Genomic DNA, 23,131 nt, shown 5'->3' with positions numbered 1-23,131 from the left:
ACAAAGCAGATCCTGTCATTAGTATGGAGAACTGTCCCTTACAGTGGTGGTCCAAACATGCTAGGGCACACAGCAAGTTAGCCAGCCTTGCTCGCAAGTATATGGCAACACCTGCCACATTAGTACCTTGTGAGAGGCTGTTTTCTATCTCTGCACACATTGCACAGAAGAAGTGTGCTGTCTTGTCATCTGGCAGTGTGACCAGACTTGTGTGTCTCAACAACTTGCTTGGTTAAAGAAAATATAAATAGTGTAAAATTCTGTATCATTCAAAATAATTAAAAAGGCCAACCTGCTGTTGCCGTTGAGGTCTAACTGAACTAACTCTTTGATTTTGAATTGTGTTTTATTTACAGAATTCTGGTTTTGGAGTAGGTTGTTGTTTGGGCTTCTGAAAAGTTTTTAAGTGAAATTTATTGAGCATGATTAAGCCATACATGGACACTGTAGTATAAGAGTACAGATATGTGTTTTGCTTTACAATGTAAATTGGTTTTCTGTTTTACAGTGTAAGCCCAGTTGTGTTTTCTGCATTCAGTATTAAATGGCCCAAATATGTAAGTGAATAAACTCTCTCAAGTTTTTTTTTATTTTATTTTTCTTCTTCTAATTACCTGAACTTGTTCAGCACATTTGTATGAAGCATACACTGCCCAGTCTTCATAATATAATCTCATTGCACTTCAAAACATTTCATCGGGGTAACCTTTCAAGTGATTAAAGAATGAAATACATTTGTGATTAGTCGCACTTAACTACACAAAGTCATGCGATTAACTCCAATTATTTTTTTTAATTGCTTGACAGCACTAATATACAGACTATTAAAGCCCACACTTTAACAAAAGTGTTCTCTTGTAGTCAAATGATGGTTTATCTAATTGGAATGCTTGACTTAGCATTCCATCTAGCATGCTGAATATAATGCTAATACTTTCAGACAATTATCCTTGTTGTATTGAAGCACAATATAAACCTAACTGAAAAAGGAGATGTCTTGGTGTTGCCCTTCATATAATCCCTGACTAGATGTAAATTAAAATACATATAATTCTTATAATAACTATAAGAAAATAATCTGAAAAATGATCATAAAGACAAAAATGTAAGGAGTGTACCTTGTATTTCCTATCTGAGGTTCCCACAGTCCCTAAAATCACACTTAGTTAGATCAAACCCATCAGAGTATTGACGAAATGTATTATAATAGTCTGGATAAGACTGGATTAATATCTCAAGGAAAATCAGTTGTTTTGTACAAAGTCAACATAATAAATTTGGTTAAATTCATACAGTCACCTAAAACCTGTGAATGTTATGCATATGTTTATTTGGTTTATGTATATACTCCACCAACATTCATCCTGTTATGTTTCCTTTATATAGCCCTCTATTTCTCTTTGCCCTCTCTGCGCCTGTTCATGGTCTAGCAAATGGACTGCAGGCATGAAACCTCATTGCAAACAGGAAAGAGAGAAACAAAGAGCAAGATAAGAGAGAGGGCAAAAAAGAGACAAAAAGAGTCTATGTGTGTGCAGGAAGGGGACAGCAATATGGTAAGGGACCCAGTGAGAGATTGTGTGTGTGTGTGTGTGTGTGTGTGTGTGTGTGTGTGTGTGTGTGTGTGTGATAGAGAGAGAGATATATATTTTAGACCTCCAGAGTGGACACAAGGAGTTTATAATATTCAGCTAAGAAAAGAAACACACACACACACACACACACACACACACACACACACACACACACACACACACACACACACACACACTGTCATTGCCGCAGTGAATTAACTCATAGGAGTGAGTATACTACCTGATTTAGGATTAGGACTGTAACTAATGAAAGTACTTTGAAATCATTACATCAGAAAACATTGTAAAGAGAGGGAAAAAAAATAGCACAGCAGTGAAATCATTGCAGCACTGTTATCTACAACATTAACAAGAGAGAAAATGGTTTGAATCTAGACACTCTATACCATTGAATAAATGGAATGACCTAACAGTATACTGTATATTACCTGAGTTAGCTTTTTATGTATTTATATGTATAATAATAATAATAATAATAATAAACACTGAATTAGAAGATGTGTCCAAACTGTAGATATTTATTGAATTTATAATATGATTTGTAGGTACAGTGCCAGATAAAAGTTTAGACACACCTTCTAATTCAGTGTTTTTTTTTCTTGATTTTATTAAATAAAAGACATTACATGTCTTAAAGTAATGATGGGCTGCCTTTTCTCTTTACTTAGTTGAGCAGTTCTTGACATAATATCAATTAATACAGTTGTTGAATAGGGCTGTTTATTGTGTTTTTATTATTTACTATTTGATTCTCTCAAAGGCATTAAGAAAACACTTGTTAATTGAAAAGCATTCCAGGTGACTACCTCATGAAGCTGGTTAAGATAATGCTAATAGTGTGCAAAGCAACATCAAGGTAAATGGTGGCTACTTTGATGAATCTAAAATATGAAATATATTTTTAACACTTTTTTGTTTACCACATAATTCTATATATGTCACATCACATCACATCACATCACATTATCTCTAGCCGCTTTATCCTTCTACAGGGTCGCAGGCAAGCTGGAGCCTATCCCAGCTGACTACGGGCGAAAGGCGGGGTACACCCTGGACAAGTCGCCAGGTCATCACAGGGCTGACACATAGACACAGACAACCATTCACACTCGCATTCACACCTACGGTCAATTTAGAGTCACCAGTTAACCTAACCTGCATGTCTTTGGACTGTGGGGGAAACCGGAGCACCCGGAGGAAACCCACGCGGACACGGGGAGAACATGCAAACTCCGCACAGAAAGGCCCTCGCCGGCCCCGGGGCTCGAACCCAGGACCTTCTTGCTGTGAGGCGACAGCGCTAACCACTACACCACCATGCCGCCCCTTCTATATATGTCCCATGTGTTATTTCATACTTTTGATGCATTCAAAATTGTTCTACAATGTAGAAAATAGTCAAAAATACTGAAAAACCTATAAATGAGTAGGTGTGTTCAAACTTTTGGCTGGTACATTCTGTGTAATAGTATATAATAGTAGTCTATTGTATATGTTTATTATGTCTGCAACTCTTTGCTGCAAATTAATATCAAAACCAACACATCCAAGAGACAGGATTTATTCAGTCACAAACATCTGAGGAAACATAATGTCCATTTGGCCAAACCATCTGGTCTGCACCTCAATCAGTTATTTCCAGCCATCTCCTTCTGAAAGTCTGCCTGTTCGACTCATCTGTTCAATTATTTTCTAAAAAGTATTGCAGTGTAAATTTCTATACTTTCAGAATCAGGGGTGTTACTTTCATCAATATCACCACTGATGCCAAACTTATAAGAGCTTAAATTATTTGATGGTGTTCACTTAAAAATGCTAACATTTAAATATTATTGTATACTGTCCAGTGCAGAGGCAGTGTAATTTGTCTCACTGCATGTGCAATAAGAATACACTATTGTTGACATAGCAATGTTATGCTATGAAACCTTCCATGCACTGCATGCTGACAGCAACAGGCTTTAAGTTGTTTTGCAGCAGTACTTGCAACAGTATATCATTTTAATCTTGGATATACTGGATGTGTTTGGTAGCAGCAATGGGATCCATTCCCAGAGAAACAAACAGGGTCCTTCACTGTCACTGTGACAAGCTGTTCTCTCATCTGCTTCAACAGTAATTTACTCATCAGAAAGACTGGGGCAGTATGTTGGTCTTCTTCACACACACACACACACACACACACACACACCAACAGACGGTACATATTGCAACATTGACACAAAAAAGATGTGTTTTGAGGAACAGTGTTCCTTGCATGCCTCCTTTGCTTTTGTATTTGGGTTAACTTAGCCTGGTCCATTTATGTCACATTCTGTCATCTGTGTGTGGACCTACACTGTGATTGCAGTTACAAGTTACAGCACTACACTACTGCTGCATGTGTGTAAGTACAGGCACAGCTGACCTTTTTCAGTTCCTTGATTGTGTGTGTATATCACTACAATGTGTACAAAACAGCAGGTGGTAATTAAATGTACAAAGCACACTATCTCCTCCTCCAGCTCCACGCCAGTGACGCACAAGCCAGCAGCAGGAGAATGAGTCATACAGCCCCTGGGGATCCGCACCCCTCTTCTTTCTCCCTATCTCTCTCCCTCCCTCTCTCCCTCCCTCCTTGGTTCATTTACTGATTCTACTCTTGCTTGCTTTCTGTCCATGCTCTTTTTGTTCACGGTAACATTGTAAACCCCTTAAGAATAGCCTTTTATATTTTTGGCCTTTCACCTGATTTCTTGTTGATCATTTATGTTGTCCTTACTCAGCATTACCCTCCACTCTGCATGTCTCCTAATGTGCTTCCACCTGTAACTCTTCTGGCATCTTTCAGTTTTTGTTGTTGTTTTTTTCCCTCCACACACGCATACAAACACTTTCCTTGCATAAGAGACCCTTCTAGCCCCTGGATATGCTCCTTGGCAATACCGCAGACTGTGAGCTTGACATATTGAAGATGAGCTGCACTATTGACTGTGGCTCTCCTGTTGAGCAAAACAGCCTTTTTCAAATTGAATATCCAGAGGGGGTTATTCAAACTTGGTTCCATGTTTCCATGCCTAACCACAGAAAACCAGTGGCATACTACCCTGTTACGTGTTTTATGTTACATAGTATCGTGAGTTCATTAGCTGTTTCTGTGCATGTTAGGACAGAGAGAGAGAAAATTCACTGCAAACAGCCTCAACTGATGCATCTTAGCATGACTTGAAGAAGCTGGGGACCAGAGGTAGCTGGACAGCACCACTTGGATGCCAAACATTTTAATGCTGTGCATATCAGAAGTATTCCTACAAAATGGCAGTGTGACTTATAGGCATTATTAACATTTGATATGCTCTAAATACTATGTACTATATGATGGCAAAAACTTACATTAGTTTGTGTCAATTAGTCTGAGTCAAAAGAGTGTCATAAGGTTTGGATGTGTGTGTGTGATTATCTGTGTGAAAAGCAGTGCTGACACTGAAAGACTCTAGACCTCAGAAACCACAGTGGCTATCCCTCTCTTTCTTCACCCAGACATGTGCAGTGAGGGGTGAAAATGTGTGGGAGAGAGTCCAATAGTAAATTGTCAGTTTTAATAACATCAGCTCTCTAGCACTGTTTCAATGAAAGTGACAGAAGGGTGGAGAAGGGGTGGGTGATATACACACGTGTGTGTGTGTGTGTGTGTGTGTGTGTGTGTGTGTGTGTGTGTGTGTGTGAGAGAGAGAGAGAGAGAGAGAGAGAGAAAATACACATTTAGACATGACAACTGGACATGATTGTGAATTACAGCATGTACCAAGTTCTAATCAACAAACTATCTACATAGAAAATTTACATGTATGCATATATAAATTTTCTTGTAGAGGTCCTGTTAATCTCTCGGAATTGCACATAATTTTTCATTCATGATTTCCACTCCTTTCTCTTCTCTCCCTACTCATTTCAGTGACTTTGTCACACCCCATAGAGCTCCCATCTCCCACCTTCCCATCATTTCTAGCTTCCAGACAACTTTCAATTTCAACCCATTCCATTTTTCTAATATTTACATTTACAATAAATCATTTTTCAATCAACTCAGAAGAGAACGCTTCAGGCTTGAGTAAAAGTCAGAGACCTTATAAGTGTAAAGTTTAGGATAAATGTCAAGAGAAATCTCTCATTATATCTTCAAGTGATAAACAGAGAATGATATAGCAGTGATAGCAGTGGAATCTTTTCTATGCCTGGAAAATGAACCCATTTTTGATGTTATTGGGTGAAAACATGATTAAGAAGTGCTGTAAAGCTAATAATTAGAAATAGAATTAGAAAATAGAGTGGAGATAAGTATTAAGATGTTTGAGATAATCAAAATAAAGAGAAGAGAGGGAAGGTGTCCATGAAAATGACAAATAAGAAGGATGTGATTATTTAAATGTGAGTAATCAGGTCTAATACAAATGGGTCAAAATCACCCACCAAGCACAAAAAGCACTCACATTAACATTTGGTAGAATTTGTCTGTGACACGGGCGATTGCTCTAAGACAACGAGGGAGGCTCAGCCTCCTCTAAAAATGACGAACATCGTGTAGGATGAATTGCGCTAGGCTTATGTTATAGCCGACCTTATAACATTGCTATTTCAGATCCAGAATCATAGAAATATATGTGCTCAACCCAACTACAGTGCGAAATCATTCCCTTATAACTTTAATGTGTGCGTGAGTTTTTCCCCCTCATGACAGCGCGATGCAGCACAGCCTCAGTGGACTTCAATGGCATTTGGGAGCTATGCGCTTTTCAATCTCAAAATGCAAGACGATTATTGGACAAATACTGCGAAAACGCCCGCCCACGGAGTCTCACGGACTCCCAGCCTCAGTGCACTTCAATGGCATTTGGGAGCTCTGCGCTTTTCAATCTCAGAATGCAAGACGGTTATTGGACAAATACTGTGAAAATGCCCGCCTACGGACTCTGAGCCTCACAGTGGGAGGGACATGGCAGTTTCCGCGAGGAGACTGGTGATTGGTGAAAGCGGCCGGATATTTTCTTTGATTGACAGCTCGTTTCAACTATAGACAGGCAGCGGTGAATTTCAGTTCAGTCCCATGCGGATTCACAAGTGCTGTGGTGTATTATAAGAGTGTATTTTAGTTTGTATATATTTTCATTGTAAATAAAGTGTAAATATAGTGTTGTCAAGTTTGCTATCTTAGTTCCAGAAATTTTGTTTATTTGAGTGACTGAACTTGAACTTGAGGGGGCTAGTCAGCTAGCAAGAAAGCTGCGCAAGGATGCCAAGCATTGCTGATTTAATTTTGGCGAAGCCATTTGCCAGTCTTCCTTACGAGGAAAAAATTAAAATTAAAGAGCAGGGTAGACCAACGCCTCAAATTGACTTGGTGAAAAAGGTAGGGAATAATACTCATTCCTTTCAGCTCTCCTGGTACGAGAAAGTGAATTGGCTAACAGCAAGTGACCCACATCAACAACAGTAAATAGGATACTTTAGTAATATGTCATGGATGGACCAAAAATATAGAATCTATTTAAAATGTTTATGCTGAGTATATTATATTGGAATATATATTTTTCTGGATATGAATTAAACACAGCTACAATTTGGAAAACATTTTTAAACAAAAACACAGCCGAGAACATTTCACACTACAGACCTGGATTAAAAGTGAAGGGTTATCAAAATTGTCAATAAAACATTTCTCAGTCAAAATAAGTAAAATATAGGGAAAGTGTCATTGAATGAAATGTGTGGCACCCAGCTCTACTGCTGAGGTTCCTGACAAAGAGCTACTTTTAATAATGATCAATTTTTAAACAGCATGCCACAATTTTAAAATATAAAATGTTAAAATATAACCCCCCAACACCACCATCATGTATATTGGACAGTAGGCTAATGGGCCAAAAGAACCTGTTATTTCACAGTTTGTGACCCTGCCAACAATCAGCCAGATCAGAGGCAAGAGTATGGGCAAAATTGATGTTTTTTCTTTTAAAATCTGGAAATATCGTAACCGACCAGCCTCCCCTGTTTGAAAGACTACCAGCCACCACTGGTCTGTGAAGATTCTCAGTCATCCAGGTCATAGTAAACTGTGGGTGGTAAAAAGAGCAACTGGACTTGCTTGAAGATTCTTGAAGAAGTTTCACCTCTCATCCGAAAGGCTTCTTCAGTTCTGTCTGACTAATAGGGAGTATCAGGTATTTATCCTCTCATGGATGAAAAGCAGTCCTAAGGTGTCGTTGAGTCATCCTGTTGGTGTGGGTCACTGGGGGCTGGGTGTGAACGCCCTAGTGAGACGTTGGGATGATCAATGGATAGTTGGTTCTCTTTGTCCTCTTGTGAGTCACTGAAAACAGCTGGGTTTTGGTGTGCATTCAGTTTTCTGGGAAGTGTGCTAAGGACTGCATTGTAGGTGGCTGATAAATGATGTCTTAGACCACCACCTCTGTTCAGTGATAGCCGTTCCAGGTTGACAAAAATGGCTTCTTTAACTCCTCGCTCATACTAACGATCATCTCTGGCTAAAATGCATATGTTGTAATCGTGAAATGAGTGTCCTTTGTTGTGAAGATAGACATGAAGAGTCCTGGCCTGAGGAACTGGCTCGCCTGTGTTGAGCCATGCGCCTGTGAAGCGGTTGTTTTGTTTCCCCAATATATGAGGCCGTGCATTCCTCGCTGCACTGAATTGCATATACTACGTTGTCCTGTTTGTGTCTGGCTATTCTGTCCTTAGGGTGGACCAGTTTCTGCTTCAGGGTGTTACTGGGTCTGAAATGTACTGGAATGTTGTGTTTGTAGAAGATCCTCCTGAGTTTCTCAGATAGACCAGAAATGTAGGGAATGACAATATTCTTGCATTTGTTCCTGTTATCCTCTTTGTCTGTTATGTTCCTTTTTCTGCTCTTGAAAAAAGCCCAGTTGGGATACCCACAGTTCTGAAGTGCTTTCTTGATGTTATTCTGCTTCTTCTCTTTTCCCTCTACCATTGTAGGAATGTTCTGAGCCCTGTGTTGCAAGGTCCTAATGATCCCCAATTTGTGTTCCAGTGGGTGGTGTGAGTCAAAAAGGTACTGGTCTGTGTGGGGGGGTTTCTGGTAGACCTTGATGCTAAGGCTTCTGTCTTGTCTAATGTGTACATCACAATCCAAGAAGCCTAGATTATTCCCACTGATGTCCTCCTGAGTGAAATTGATGTTGATATCTGAACCAGTTCCTGGGAGCAACTGCATTGATGTGCCTAGAGAAGGCTTCCACCTCATGGGTTTTGATTTTAACCCAGGTGTCATCCACATATGCACCATGCACCATGGGCTCACCGGTGTCCCCTATTGTGGCCAATTTATACATGGAGGAAGTGGAACATACAGCTTTGACCACTTTTTCAGGAGTTGCTCCCAGCCACTGGTTCAGATATGTGGATGACACCTGGGGTAAAATCAAAACCCATGAGGTGGAAGCCTTCTCTAAGCACATCAATGCAGTGGATATCAACATCAATTTCACTCAGGAGGATGTCAGTGGGAATAATCTAGCCTTCTTGGATTGTGATGTACACATTAGACAAGACAGAAGCCTTAGCATCAAGGTCTACCGGAAACCCCCACACACAGACCAGTACCTTTTTGACTTACACCACCCACTGGAACACAAATTGGGGATCATTAGGACCTTGCAACACAGGGCTCAGAACATTCCTACAATGGTAGAGGGAAAAGACAAGAAGCAGAATAACATCAAGAAAGCACTTCAGAACTGCGGGTATCCCAACTGGGCTTTTTTCAAGAGCAGAAAAAGGAACATAATGGACAAGGAGGATAACAGGACCAAATGCAAGAATATTGTCATTCCCTACATTTCTGGTCTATCTGAGAAACTCAGGAGGATCTTCTACAAACACAACATTCTGGTACATTTCAGACCTAGTAACACCCTGAAGCAGAAACTGGCCCAGCCTAAGGACAGAATAGCCAGACACAAACAGGACAACATAGTGTATGCAATTCAGTGCAGCTAGGAATGCATGGCCTCGTATATTGGGGAAACAAAACAACTGCTTCACAGATGCATGGCTCAACACAGGAAAGCCAGTTCCTCAGGCCAGGACTCTGCTGTCTATCTTCATCTTAACAACAAAGGACACTCATTTCGCGATTGCAACATATGCATTTTAGCCAGAGAGGATCGTTGGTATGAGCGAGGAGTTAAAAAAGCCATTTTTGTCAACCTGGAATGGCCATCACTGAACAGAGGTGGTGGTCTAAGGCCCTGTCCACATGGCAATGGATTCAGGTGAATCCGATAAAATTGTTTATCGTTTCGGCCTGGCGTCCACACGGCACCGGCGTTTTGGGTGCCCCAAAATGAAATCTTTTGAGAACGGGTTCCAGAGTGGAAAGATCTGGCAACGGTGCCGTTGCGAAGTCGTCTGGATGAGTAGAACGGATTTTTTTATGATGACATCACAACCACATGTGCTTCACGCTGGGTAGAAGTGTAACGAACTCAATGCGAGTTTTCAACAAATCCTATAACTTGGTTCATGAAACGCGCTTACAAAATATTTTCACTGTGAATATTTATTGTGTAATGGTGCAGAGAGAGAGAGAGAGAGAGTCAATCCCGCCAGCAAAAATAGGGAAAAAAAGGAGCGATCTCACCTCTTCAGATGTTGGTTTAAGTCCTACAATACATTCCTCAAAAAGGGCATAGAAGAACAAATTAATCCATCAACGTGTAGCACTCAATTTATTCCGGACCATTAAGGACGTCGCCTTCCGCGTAGAATCATACGTCATCCTCGCCGCCATATTGGATGGGTCAAAGCGGAGAATAAAGATGCCTCATTCATGTGCTGCGTTTAACTGTACCAACAGGTTTGCCGTCCAAACGAGATCACATGGGATTACCTTTCACAGGTGAGACTGGAAAAATACTTTTCATTGTATTTGGTTATTATAATGTAATTTTACGAACAGATTTTTCTGACTTTGTGGCTAATATGAAGTCTCGTGCATAATAGTTTATGCGAATGCATCCTTACTTCTTCTATTGTTCTGGTGTCTCTGAAGGGACCATTTTACAGCGCCCCTAGAGGTGTGGCATGTGTATTGCATCGTTTTCAGCAAGCGTTGCGTTGCCATATGGACCTGATATTTTACTGATCCGTTGCCCATGTGGACGCGATATTTTTTTTAATAACATCTCGTTGCCGTTGTCGTGTGGATGTAGCCTAAGACATCATTTATCAGCCACCTACAATGCAGTGCTTAGCACACTTCCCAGACAACTGAATGCACACCAAAACCCAGCTGTTTTCAGTGACTCACAAGAGGACAGAGAGAACCAACTATCCATTGATCATCCCAACGACTCTCTAAGCCGTTCACACCCAGCCCCCAGTGACCCACACCAACAGGATGACTCAACGACACCTTAGGATTGCTTTTCATCCATGAGAGGATAAATACCTGATACTCCCTATTAGTCAGACAGAACTGAAGAAGCCTTTCAGATGAGAAGTGAAATGTCTTCAAGCAAGTCCAGTTGCTCTCTTTTACCACCCACAATTTGGTAGGATTGTCGAAAGACTTCAAATCAAGGGAGAGTTGAAATGGAAGAAATAAAGAAAGCAACTTTCTGGCATTCCTTGCTGTAGCATTATGCCAATATCCATTAAGGCCAAAAGAATGAATACTGCAAGGGATAAAAATGATATAAAAATATTCCAACCCAATAATCTCACAATCAGCATCATATGATCCATGACTTTGTGATGTAAGGTCATCTTTATAATCAGAAGTCTTTTTATTGGCTTGTCGTAATTTAATTTCAGCTGCAGTAGTACAGGATGCAGCATGATTTTGTGATTTCCCAGTTCAAAGGCACTTAATTCAGCTTGTCAATTAAGTTATGGGCTTAGTGTGTGTGTGTGTGTGTGTGTGTGTGTGTGTGTGTGTGTGTGTGTGTGTGTGTGTGTTCAAATGTAAGGAACTATAAGGAATTGAGAACATTATGGATGGATGCTGCTTGCTGTAACTGCACCAAGTCTGTTATATCACCCAAAAAAGTTGAAAACCATCTTGCAAAAGATCAATTTTCAACATAATAAATTAAAGGTGATAAAAATAAAAATCAAATACACAAAACACAACAGAGAATAAGACTACATGAATGCATGCTTTTTCTGCCAAATGTCCTACATTAAAATTCCTGCGTATGGTCATTGTCAACTAGCCAAAACCAGAATGACTCATATATATGAAACCTTTAATAAAATTTGCAAACTGACCTACACAACCTGGCACATTAATATTTTGTGAATATCTGGTGATCTAATTGCCCTCTCTGACATACCTTCACTGAAAACGTTAAATGAAGAGTGCAGACTTTATAGTGTTGAGAAGATAAAATACTGAGCCCCACAACAAAATTTTTTTGTGCCAACTGTTTTAATTTTTCTTACTCTGGCTGTCTTACACACTGTCCAGCTCTGAGAAAAGCTATATGAGCCCAGCCTACCACCGAATCCTTCATTTATTTATACATTGATTAAAGATAAAATACTTATTGCAAAAAGAGCTTAAGAGACTGGGAATGCCCATAATGCAGACAGAGTGGCATGAATTAAAAAAAGAAAAAAGTTTTAAAAAGGATGAGTAAGTTCCTTCAATAAATTATTGCCCCCAGTAACAATGGTGCAGAGTGCTGATTCAATAGACTGATTTTAGAATACATTATCATATACTGCCTGGCCAAAAAAAGTCACCACTTGGATTTAAATAAGCAAATATTTAAGATACTGATAGAGATTTGATAATTACTGCAGTGATTAATATGTTTCAGCTGGCAATGATTCATTTAACCCTAACTGATGCAGTGAGTAGCTTCTCATTTCTTAAACAGCCATGTCGAAAGACTCTCTCATGGTTGTGGAAAAGATGCTACTGTGTTTAAAAAGGGTCAAATTATGGGCCTGCATCAAGCAAAGAAAACAACTAAGGAGAATGCTGAAATTACAAGAATTGGGTTAAAACCTTGAAGGATAGTGGTGAACTGTCAATTTGTGGAAGAAATGTGGTCAGAAAAAATCTTGACTGACCATCATAGGAAAATGCTTGGTGAAGTCTAATCATAAAAAATTGACAGTAGAACTCACAGCTAGGTTTAATAGATTAGATTAGATTAGATTAGATTAGATTAGATTAGATTAGATTAGATTAGATAGAACTTTATTGATCCCTTTGGGTGGGTTCCATCAGGGAAATTAAAATTCCAGTAGCATCATTATAGGATAAACAGAGAATAGAAATAGAGAAAAACTTTTAGACAAATTAAATTAGGTATTTGCATATATGGTGGCATGGTGGTGTAGTGATTAGCGCTGTCACCTCACAGCAAGAAAGTCCGGGTTCGAGCCCCGTGGCCACCGAGGGCCTTTCTGTGCGGAGTTTGCATGTTGTCCGCGTGGATTTCCTCCGGGTGCTCCGGTTTCCCCCACAGTCCAAAGACATGCAGGTTAGGTTAACTGGTGACTCTAAATTGACCGTAGGTGTGAGTGTGAATGGTTGTCTGTGTCTATGTGTCAGCCCTGTGATGACCTGGCGACTTGTCCAGGGTGTACCCCGCGTTTTGCCCGTAGTCAGCTGGGATAGGCTCCAGCTTGCCTGCGACCCTGTAGAAGGATAAAGCGGCTAGAGATAATGAGATGAATGAGATTTGCATATACAAATATAAAAAAGAATAAGATACGGGGAAGGGGGGAGGGCTAACGGAAGAGGTATTGCACATTATATTGCACATTGTCCAGTATTGTTTATTGTCAGGCTAGGCTACTGCTCCTTCCCATCCTCTGTCCTCCTGTTACCCCTCCTCCCCATCAGAGAGGAGTTGTACAGTCTGATGGCGTGAGGGACAAAGGAGTTTTTAAGTCTGTTAGTCCTGCACTTGGGAAGGAGCATTCTGTCACTGAACAGGCTCCTCTGGTTGCTGAAGATGGTGTGCAGAGGGTGACTGGCATCGTCCATCTCATCTCATTCATCTCATTATCTCTAGCCGCTTTATCCTTCTACAGGGTCGCAGGCAAGCTGGAGCCTATCCCAGCTGACTACGGGCGAAAGGCGGGGTACACCCTGGACAAGTCGCCAGGTCATCACAGGGCTGACACATAGACACAGACAACCATTCACACTCACATTCACACCTACGGTCAATTTAGAGTCACCAGTTAACCTAACCTGCATGTCTTTGGACTGTGGGGGAAACCGGAGCACCCGGAGGAAACCCACACGGACACGGGGAGAACATGCAAACTCCACACAGAAAGGCCCTCGCCGGCCCCGGGGCTCGAACCCAGGACCTTCTTGCTGTGAGGCGACAGCGCTAACCACTACACCACCGTGCCGCCGGCATCGTCCATGATGTTCAGTATTTTGTCAATAGTCTTCTTCTCTGCCACCATTACCAGAGAGTCCAGCTTCATGCCGACCACAGAGCTGGCCCACCTGATCAGTTTGTCCAGCCTAGATGTGCCCTTCTTGGATGTGCTGCCCCCCCAGCACACCATGGTGTAAAACAGGACACTGGCGACCACAGACTGATAGAACATCCACAGGAGTTTCCTGCAGATGTTAAAGGAACAGTCCACCATACTTCCATAATGAAATATGCTCTTATCTGAATTGAGACGAGCTGCTCCGTACCTCTCCGAGCTTTGCGCGACCTCCCAGTCAGTCAGACGCAGTCAGACGCGCTGTCACTCCTGTTAGCAATGTAGCTAGGCTCAGCATGGCCAATGGTATTTTTTGGGGCTGTAGTTAGATGCAATCAAACTCTTCCGCGTTTTTCCTGTTTACATAGGTTTATATGACCAGTGATATGAAATAAGTTCAGTTACACAAATTGAAACATAGCGATTTTCTATGCTATGGAAAGTCCGCACTATAATGACAGGCGTACTAACACCTTCTGCACACTTCGGCAGCGCATTGATATCTGAGCTCCATATCAATCCGCTGCCGAAGTGCGCAGAAGGTGTTAGTACGCCTGTCATTATAGTGCGGCCTTTCCATAGCATAGAAAATCACTATGTTTTAATTTGTGTAACTGAACTTGTTTCATATCACTGGTCATATAAACCTATGTAAACAGGAAAAACGCGGAAGAGTTTGGTTGCATCTAACTACAGCCCCAAAAAATACCATTGGCCATACTGAGCCTAGCTACATTGCTAACAGGAGTGACAGCGCGTCTGCCTGCGTCTGACTGACTGGGAGGTCGCGCAAAGCTCGGACAGGTACGGAGCAGCTCGTCTCAATTCAGATAAGAGCATATTTCATTATGGAAGTATGGTGGACTGTTCCTTTAAAGGACCGCAGCCTCCTCAGGAAGTACAACCTGCTCTGTCCCTTCCTGTACAGGTGGTTGGTGTTGCAAGTCCAGTCCAGCTTGCTGTCCAGCCAAAGCCTGAGGTACTTGTAGGAATCCACAACCTCCACCTTGACTCCCTCGATCAGAACTGGTCGTGACCTTGTTCTGGACCTCCCAAAGTCAATGACCAGCTCCTTGGTCTTCGAGGTGTTGAGCTGCAGATGGTTTATCTTGCACCAAATGGCAAAGTCCCTCACCAGGCTCCTATACTCCTCCTCTCTGTCATCCCTGATACACCCCACAATGGCTGTGTCATCGGCGAACTTCTGAATGTGACACAGCTCCAAGTTGTAGCAGAAGTCCACGGTGTACAGGGTGAAGAGAAGAGGGGCCAGCACTGTGCCCTGGGGTGCTCTGGTGCTACTAATCACAGTATCAGATGTGGTATCCTTCAGCCTGACATACTGCGGCCTGTCAGTAAGGTACCTGGAGATCCAGGTGACCAGGCAGGGGTCCACTTGCATCCTGTTCAGCTTGTCCTGAAGCATAAGGGGCTGGATGGTGTTGAAGGCACTCGAGAAGTCCAAGAAGAGGATCCTCACTGTGCCATTTCCCTTATCTAGATGCGAGTGGGCTCGGTGTAGCAGGTAGAAGATGGCATCTTCCACACCAACACCTGCCCGGTATGCAAACTGCAGACAGTCCTGGGCATGTTGCACCTGGGGTCTGAGGAGGTTGAGGAAGAGCTGCTCCAATATCTTCATCAGATGTGAAGTGAGTGCCACTGGTCTGAAATCATTCAGCTCACTGGACTGGTTCTTCTTGGGAACTGGAACAATGCATGATGTCTTCCAGAGGGTGGGCACTCTCCCCAGCTGCAGGCTAAAGTTGAAGATGCATTGGAGTGGTTCACCCAGTTCAGCAGCACAGGTCTTCAGTAGTCGGGGACACACCTTGTCCAGGCCTGCTGCTTTCCTGGGATGAAGCTTCCTCAGTTGACCTCTGACCTAGTCTGCAGTAATGCATGGAGGAGTCTGTGTTGAGGTGGGGGGAGGAGGGGGCTGCTGCAATGACTGGGGGGAGGTGTGTTGAGGGAAGAAGGAGAGGTGGCTGCAGTGAGGGAGAGGGTGGGGGGAACGTGGGCTGGTTGAACCAGTTGAAGAAGTTATTCAACTCGTTCGCCCTCTTCACTGTCCCCTCAATGACTCTGGTCTTTGTGTTGTGGCCTGTGATGGTTTTCACACCTTCCCAGACCTCCCTCATGCTGTTCTCCTTCAGCTTCTGCTCCACCTTTCTCCTGTAGCTGTCTTTCGCTTCCCTCATGCAGAGTTTCACCTCCTGCTGTGCTGCTTTCTTCGCCTCCCTGTCCCTGTTCCTGAGGTGGCCTTCTTCCTGTTGAGGACAGCTTTGACTTCCTGTGTTACCCATGGCTTGTTATTAGGGTAACACTGTACAGTCTTAGCGGGGGAAACCACGTCTGCACAGAAGTTGAGGTAATCTGTCAGACAGTGTGTCAGCCCCTCTATGTCCTCACAGTGTGAGCTAAGCAGCTGTAGGTACAGCCCCTTTTAAGAAACTACATTTCCCATCTGCCAACTTCCGCGTTGACCTGCGTCATGCCTGGGTGGGAGCACCAACGTTACTTCCTCTCTGAAGGCATAAATAACGGAACAATGCTTCTGTCTTCCTCTTTCCATCTCGGGACCAGTGGTCTACGGACACAAAGAGGCTGCTCACCCGAGCAAACCAGAAAAAGACCTCTTTCTTGCAAGATCCACGATTTAGCATGATTTCTTTCTTACCCTTGGCCAAGGTAGACTCCAGAGTCACGCAATCTTTAACTCAAGTCGAGTTACAACCGGTTTTATTCGTATTAGAAGTGACATCACGACTGCCGCCCAAAAGCAGTTTAATTCGAAGTTGAGAAAGCGGCTGGACCCTTTTTTAACTGAAGCGCTGTGCACCTTGTTCTACAAAGATTTCCTTCCCACGAGCTACGAAGCGTCAGACCAAGAATTCTTTGTTTTTCTACAGAACTCTCTACGGGCTCCTGTGAACTGATTCAATGAGAGACTGATTCAATGAGAATGATTCAATGGTATGATTCAAATGGGACTGATTCAATTTTAATTATTAACCTTCAGATTTAATGAGATTGATCACTTAAAACCAATTGCACCTACACAGCACATCCCAGTCTGTGGTGTCATAGCAGTCTCTGAGGGCATCTTCCCTTTCAGGTGACCATCTCCTGATGGAGCTAGTTGTTGCAGGCTGCCTTTGAACCAGGGGGGTGTACTTTGGCTGCAGACGAACCAGGTTGTGGTCAGACTTCCCTAGTGGGGGGAGGGGTGTGACTCTGTATGCATCCCTCACATTAGCATACAGCAAGTCAATTGTCCTGTTGTTCCTAGTTGGACAGTCCACAGCCCGGTAAAAAGCAGCCAAAGTAGAGTCCAAAGTAGCATGATTAAAGTCCCCAGAAATTATCATAAATGCCTCAGGGTGCTCTGTCTGCAGCCTTGCTGTGACAGAGTGACTCCTCTCACATGCAGCGGCTGCATCTGCCCTCGGAGGGATGTAAACACAAGATGGTGATCATGTGACTGAACTCCCTCGGCAGATAATATGGCTGCAGGCTAACAGCTAGCAGCTCCAAGTCTGGGCAACATAAGACTGTCTTTACGGAGATATGTCCCAGATTACACCAGCGGTTGTTCACGTAAATGATGAGTCCCCCACCTTTGCCTTTTCTGCATGCTTTAGTGTCTCTGTCGGCTCTCATAGCAGTAATAGTACAAGTAAGAGCATTTCCCCATGCATAATGTGACAAGAACTCACAGGATTGGAACTAAACAGCTGTGTGGCCAGAAGAGTATCACTTGTTAGTGAGGCTAATCAGAAGAAAAGGCTTCAATTTCCTAGGGAGCATAAAGATTTTTCCACTCTGGATCAGTGGAAAAACATCATATGGTCTGATGAGTCCAGATTTACCCTATTCCAGAGTGATAGGCACATTAGGGTAAGAAGGAAAGCACAAGATACAGAGTGCAGCCATGAACCCATCATGCATAGTGGCCACTGTACTGTACAAGCCTCTGGAGGCAGTCTTATGATCTGTGGTTGCTTCAATTGGTCAGGTCAAGGCTCAGCAATATTATGTGGCAATAAAATGAAGTCAGCTCATTAGCTGAATACCTGAATGTACTGAATGACCAGGTTATCACAGCAATGGATTTTTTTTTTCTTCCCTGATGGCACAGGTGTCAAATTAGGGCTCAGATTGTGAAAGAGTGGTTCAGAGAGCATGAAGAATCATTTATACACATGAACTGGCTACCACAGAGTCCTTACTTTTACCCCACTGAAAGTCTTTAGGATGTGCTGGAGAAGACTTTATAGAGTGGTTTGACCCTACCCTTGTCAAGACAAGATCTTGGTGCAAAATTAATGCAACTCTGGATGGAAACAACTGTTGCAATGTTGTATAAGGTTGTTGAAACAATGTAATGATGAATGTGTTCCATAAAAGCTAAAGGTGGGCCAATGAAATATTAGTGTGCAACTTTTTTTTGGCCGGGCAGTGTATTTCAACACAGTGAACATATTTAAATAATAGTGGCTGGTATTTTTTCATGGTATATCATGGTATAGCAAGCATGATATTGAATGAGTTGAAGACGAGTTCAATATCATGCTAGCTGAATGGAATATATCTGATATACCATGAAAAAATGCCAGCCAATATTGTTATTATTATACATACACACTCTCTTCATATCAGCATATCAGCATTCTTAAAGGCCAATGCTACCTTACCCATGAGTTAGCACTGTTAGCACGTCAGTGAAGTCACCTTCCAGCCGCTGTAGCATTCATCAGCGCGACAGTGAAGTCACCTTCCAGCTGAAGTAGTGTTCATCAGTGCGGCAGTGAAGTCACTTTCGAGGTGCTGTAGCATTCATCAGCGTGGCAGTGAAGTCACCTTCTAGCCAGCATAGCATTCATCAGTGCAGCAGTGAAGTCACCTTCCAGCTGCTGTAGTGTTCATCAGCGTGGCAGTGAAGTCACCTTCCAGCCAGCGTAGCATTCATCAGCATGGCAGTGAAGTCACCTTCCAGACGGTGTAGCATTCATGAGTAATGTTAGCAAATGCTAATAAAGCAGTGCTATTGAGAGCAAGTAGCACAGGCTAACGACTGAGAAACTAAGATTTCTGTCTCCAGACTCTTCTTCCAAGCACACTCACCACAGTATTTTTCACTCATACTTAAGTATTAATTTCCCTATGTAATTTACTTAGTTACTTTTAAAATAAACAACAACTACACATGACGGAGCTACCTGGCAGCCAAAATTCTCTCAAAATCTTGTGCTTTTAATGAAGCAAACCTCGCAGCCATGTTTGTTTACAAATTGTCGCAGTCACTCACTAGTATGGAAGTTTTAGAATAGAATAGAATAGAATAGAATAGAATAGAATAGAATAGAATAGAATAGAATGCCTTTATTGTCACTGCACAAATGTACAATGAAATTTAGTTCATCATAGGAGAGTAAAGCTGCTGCATTTGTGCGTGCCACCAGTCTTGGGTACTTCAGCCCAAGGCCGTCCCATGTTAACCTTTGAACTGTGAGGGAAACCGGAGCACCCAGAGAAAACCCACACAGACACGTGTCTCTTTTTCAGTTTTTCAATGTTTGATGGTATGTTTTTCTCTTGTAAATATGTGTGAAGAATCTATAATGAAGTTTTGGTAGCCTTTTGGGTGTTCAGCGTGTCTTTAGTTTCAGTTTTCAGTTTATTTATTTAGTACTTAAATTATACCATAGCTAATCCTAGCAGTAACACTGGATTAGCCTCGTCTTTTCTCTTTCCCGGCAGACAAAGAAATGGTTCTGCACATGCGCAGCAGAAATGTTTTGTCACTGAATATTCACATGAGCTCCAACGTATGATGTCATGTTGTCTTGACAATGTGCAATACTGTAACAATATTGCACGCTCATTCTCCATTGGGTGGAGTGGCGTAATACATGTAGGATAAGCAATATAATAACAATATTGCATGCTATCAAACTAAATGAATGAAACTCACTAAAAGGGAATATAATACATGTTTTTATTCCATGGGAAAAGTATCCTGTATGTATAATAATAGATATTATTCCATTGGGCCTCTTAAAATATAAATGATAACAAGTACAATCTGATGCTTTCTACATCCATGTGATACATCACCTGGCACACAAGCTCTCAAACAGCAGCTATGATCAGCAGTTGCCTTACTGAACAATCTATCCTGAGTAGAGCCAGAAAGGTTTTGTAATACAAGTCATACTACAGCATAAAGAAAATAGGAAAAGATATGAGTACTCAGGCATATATCACAGCTGCAGTAGTTCAATGTGCAGAGACTCTGCAATGTTCATAGTAAGCATTACTATGTGACTAAAGAAATAAATACATAATTACTAAAGGATACATTAACTCATTTAGTTAACACATACTATTTAAGGTAACAAAACATTTGCAATTATCTCTCCATGTAGCAAATATGTTTTTTTCCGCTTCTTCAAAGATCCCTCCTGTGTGACTGGGGGTTGGTGTCATATGGTTTTATATCTTAGCAGACACCAAGGATATGTCCCGACAAAGATAATATCTAACACTTTTGACCTTTTGGAGACATTTGGCTTGTCCAAAGAAGGAAAACTACTGTTACAAACCTATAGCTTTTATTTAAAATTACCACAAAAAAAGAAAAAGCTGAATGTTTTACATAGTTATAGAGTGTTTTCACCGGTGTCACCAAAACACGAAAGTCACAGATGTGCGCCATATTGGAGGCATTGCTTTCTGTAAACAAACAACGATTGCATTTCATACAGGAAAAAAAATTATCACAATTTTCATAATGGCATCAGCCAAAGAAACTTGCAATAAGAAGACAGTTGCTAGAAAGTATGTAGAAGGCTTACAGCCCAGTGTAAGAGTCCACTATCTGGAGAAACTGCAGTTAATTGACAGCCTGGAACCATATGAAATGGGAGAGGAACTGAGTGAAGACAATGCATTGCTGCCAGCTGTGACATACCCAGACATCATCAACTACTTAATTTTTTCACCAAGTCCATACACTGCTGAGGATCTGAAGTATTTCAAGAGACTAGAAGCCTATAACCAGATGTGCTGTGGCTGGGTCAGGAAATGAAAAGCATGGAAATTTGGTGACAAATGTCTGGTGAAAGCAAAGGTGTGTACTGTGTACATTACATGTACAGTGATATACTGTAGATCATGAATGCACATCCCCTGTGGGCCTACCTCAGCTGACAGCAGATGGCTGAATGTGATTTTTAACTTTAGCTTACTCTCAAGAGAACATATAGAAATACCATCATGGCTAGACAGTAGAAATATCATGTCATGTTTAATTTTAAGACATTGATCAAAACTTAAACTCATACCTGATACAAAGTGAACTGAACACACTCTTATGTTGTCCGGATTTTTGTCAGTCAGATCCTGGTTTAGTTTGGCAAGCCAGAGACAACGACACTCCTTTGATAATTTTCTGGTTTCCTCCACGGGCGCAGATAGAGGGTGGGATGGGTGGGATTCGTCCCACCCAGATTTAAATTCACCTCGTTCGGTCCCCCCCACTTATAGGGAGGAAAAACGTCTATGCTGTCTTTCTTTGCATAAGGCAAACCTCACGGAAAAACCAAAAGACTAATTACCATTTGGTTTATTGAGGTGCACAGCAGTACATACATAGTTGCAACAACTCACATAAAACAAAACAAAGACTGATATTCGGTTGGTTGAGCTATGCAGACTGCACAGGTTGCGAGCTCGAGCTTGGTTGCTATGGTTACCCACAACAAGTTTGACAGGCATATCAGGGACAGCTCCTAGTTCAGGACCCCAACACGGCATGATGAAGGGTGCCAAACTGAAAAGGCAGAAAATGATTGCATTGTTTTTTCAAAAAACAACAACTGTAAGTAAACTGTGCCTTACTTTATCATATCACCTTGCAATTTTTTGATAGTCTGTTCAAAGTAATGTCATAGTGAAAGTAAAATCGTACGGAGTAGAGATGCCTTTCTGGTAGCCTCCTTCTTTTGGTGGTAGCCTGTAGATACAGTGCTCAGAAGGCAGTTTTAATGTTTAATCTGGCGTTCCCTGCCATAATTTCAGCGAGCATATTGTTTCATAAGGAAACTTTGTGAAGAGTTGTTGACTGACTGCCGCTCACGCAACACACAGGCATAGTTAGAAAGTCAACACATGTTGACAACACGGGGTGGGGGTGGGGTTCGGGTTGGTTTGCTGGCAGCTTTGTCCCCCCCAGTTCAAAAAACGTATCTGCGCCCCTGGTTTCCTCCCCCTGATTTTTTATTATTTTAGGTAATCGGTAAAAGTGCAGATGTTTCTCACGATCTGAGTGATTGTGGCAACCCAAAACTCTGCAGTAATTCACCATTATTTGCTTAGTTTATTGAAAAATTCACAAAGATTGCTTTGCTGTGTCCAATGCCTCCAACATGGCTGACTTCCGGTTTGATGATGTCATGTGAAAACACTATCTCATCTCATCTCATTATCTCTAACTGCTTTATCCTGTTCTACAGGGTCACAGGCAAGCTGAAGCCTATCCCAGCTGACTACGGGAGAAAGGCGGGCTACACCCTGGACAAGTCACCAGATCATCACAGGGCTGACACATAGACACAGACAACCATTCACACTCACACCTACGGTCAATTTAGAGTCACCAGTTAACCTAACCTGCATGTCTTTGGACTGTGGGGGAAACCGGAGCACCCAGAGGAAACCCACACAGACACGGGGAGAACGTGCAAACTCCACACAGAAAGGCCCTCGTCGGCCACAGGGCTCGAACCCAGACCTTCTTGCTGTGAGACAACAGCGCTAACCACTACACCACCGTGCCACCCGTGAAAACACTCTATTGAAGTCAAAGTTAGGATAAACAGGGGCAGGCATAGCATTAATTAGCTGAATAGTATGTGTGTGTGCATGCGCGCTGAGGTGAATTTGGATTCAGTTAGGTTTCAGGTACTTAACATGATTGTTGTTCTCCACAAGCCATTTATTTTGGCGGTTATCTTAGGTTTGATGAAATGCACAGCCAATAA

Source organism: Neoarius graeffei, chromosome 1 (genome assembly GCF_027579695.1).
Source record: "Neoarius graeffei isolate fNeoGra1 chromosome 1, fNeoGra1.pri, whole genome shotgun sequence".
NCBI lineage: Eukaryota > Metazoa > Chordata > Actinopteri > Siluriformes > Ariidae > Neoarius > Neoarius graeffei.
This window is presented reverse-complemented; position numbering follows the sequence as displayed.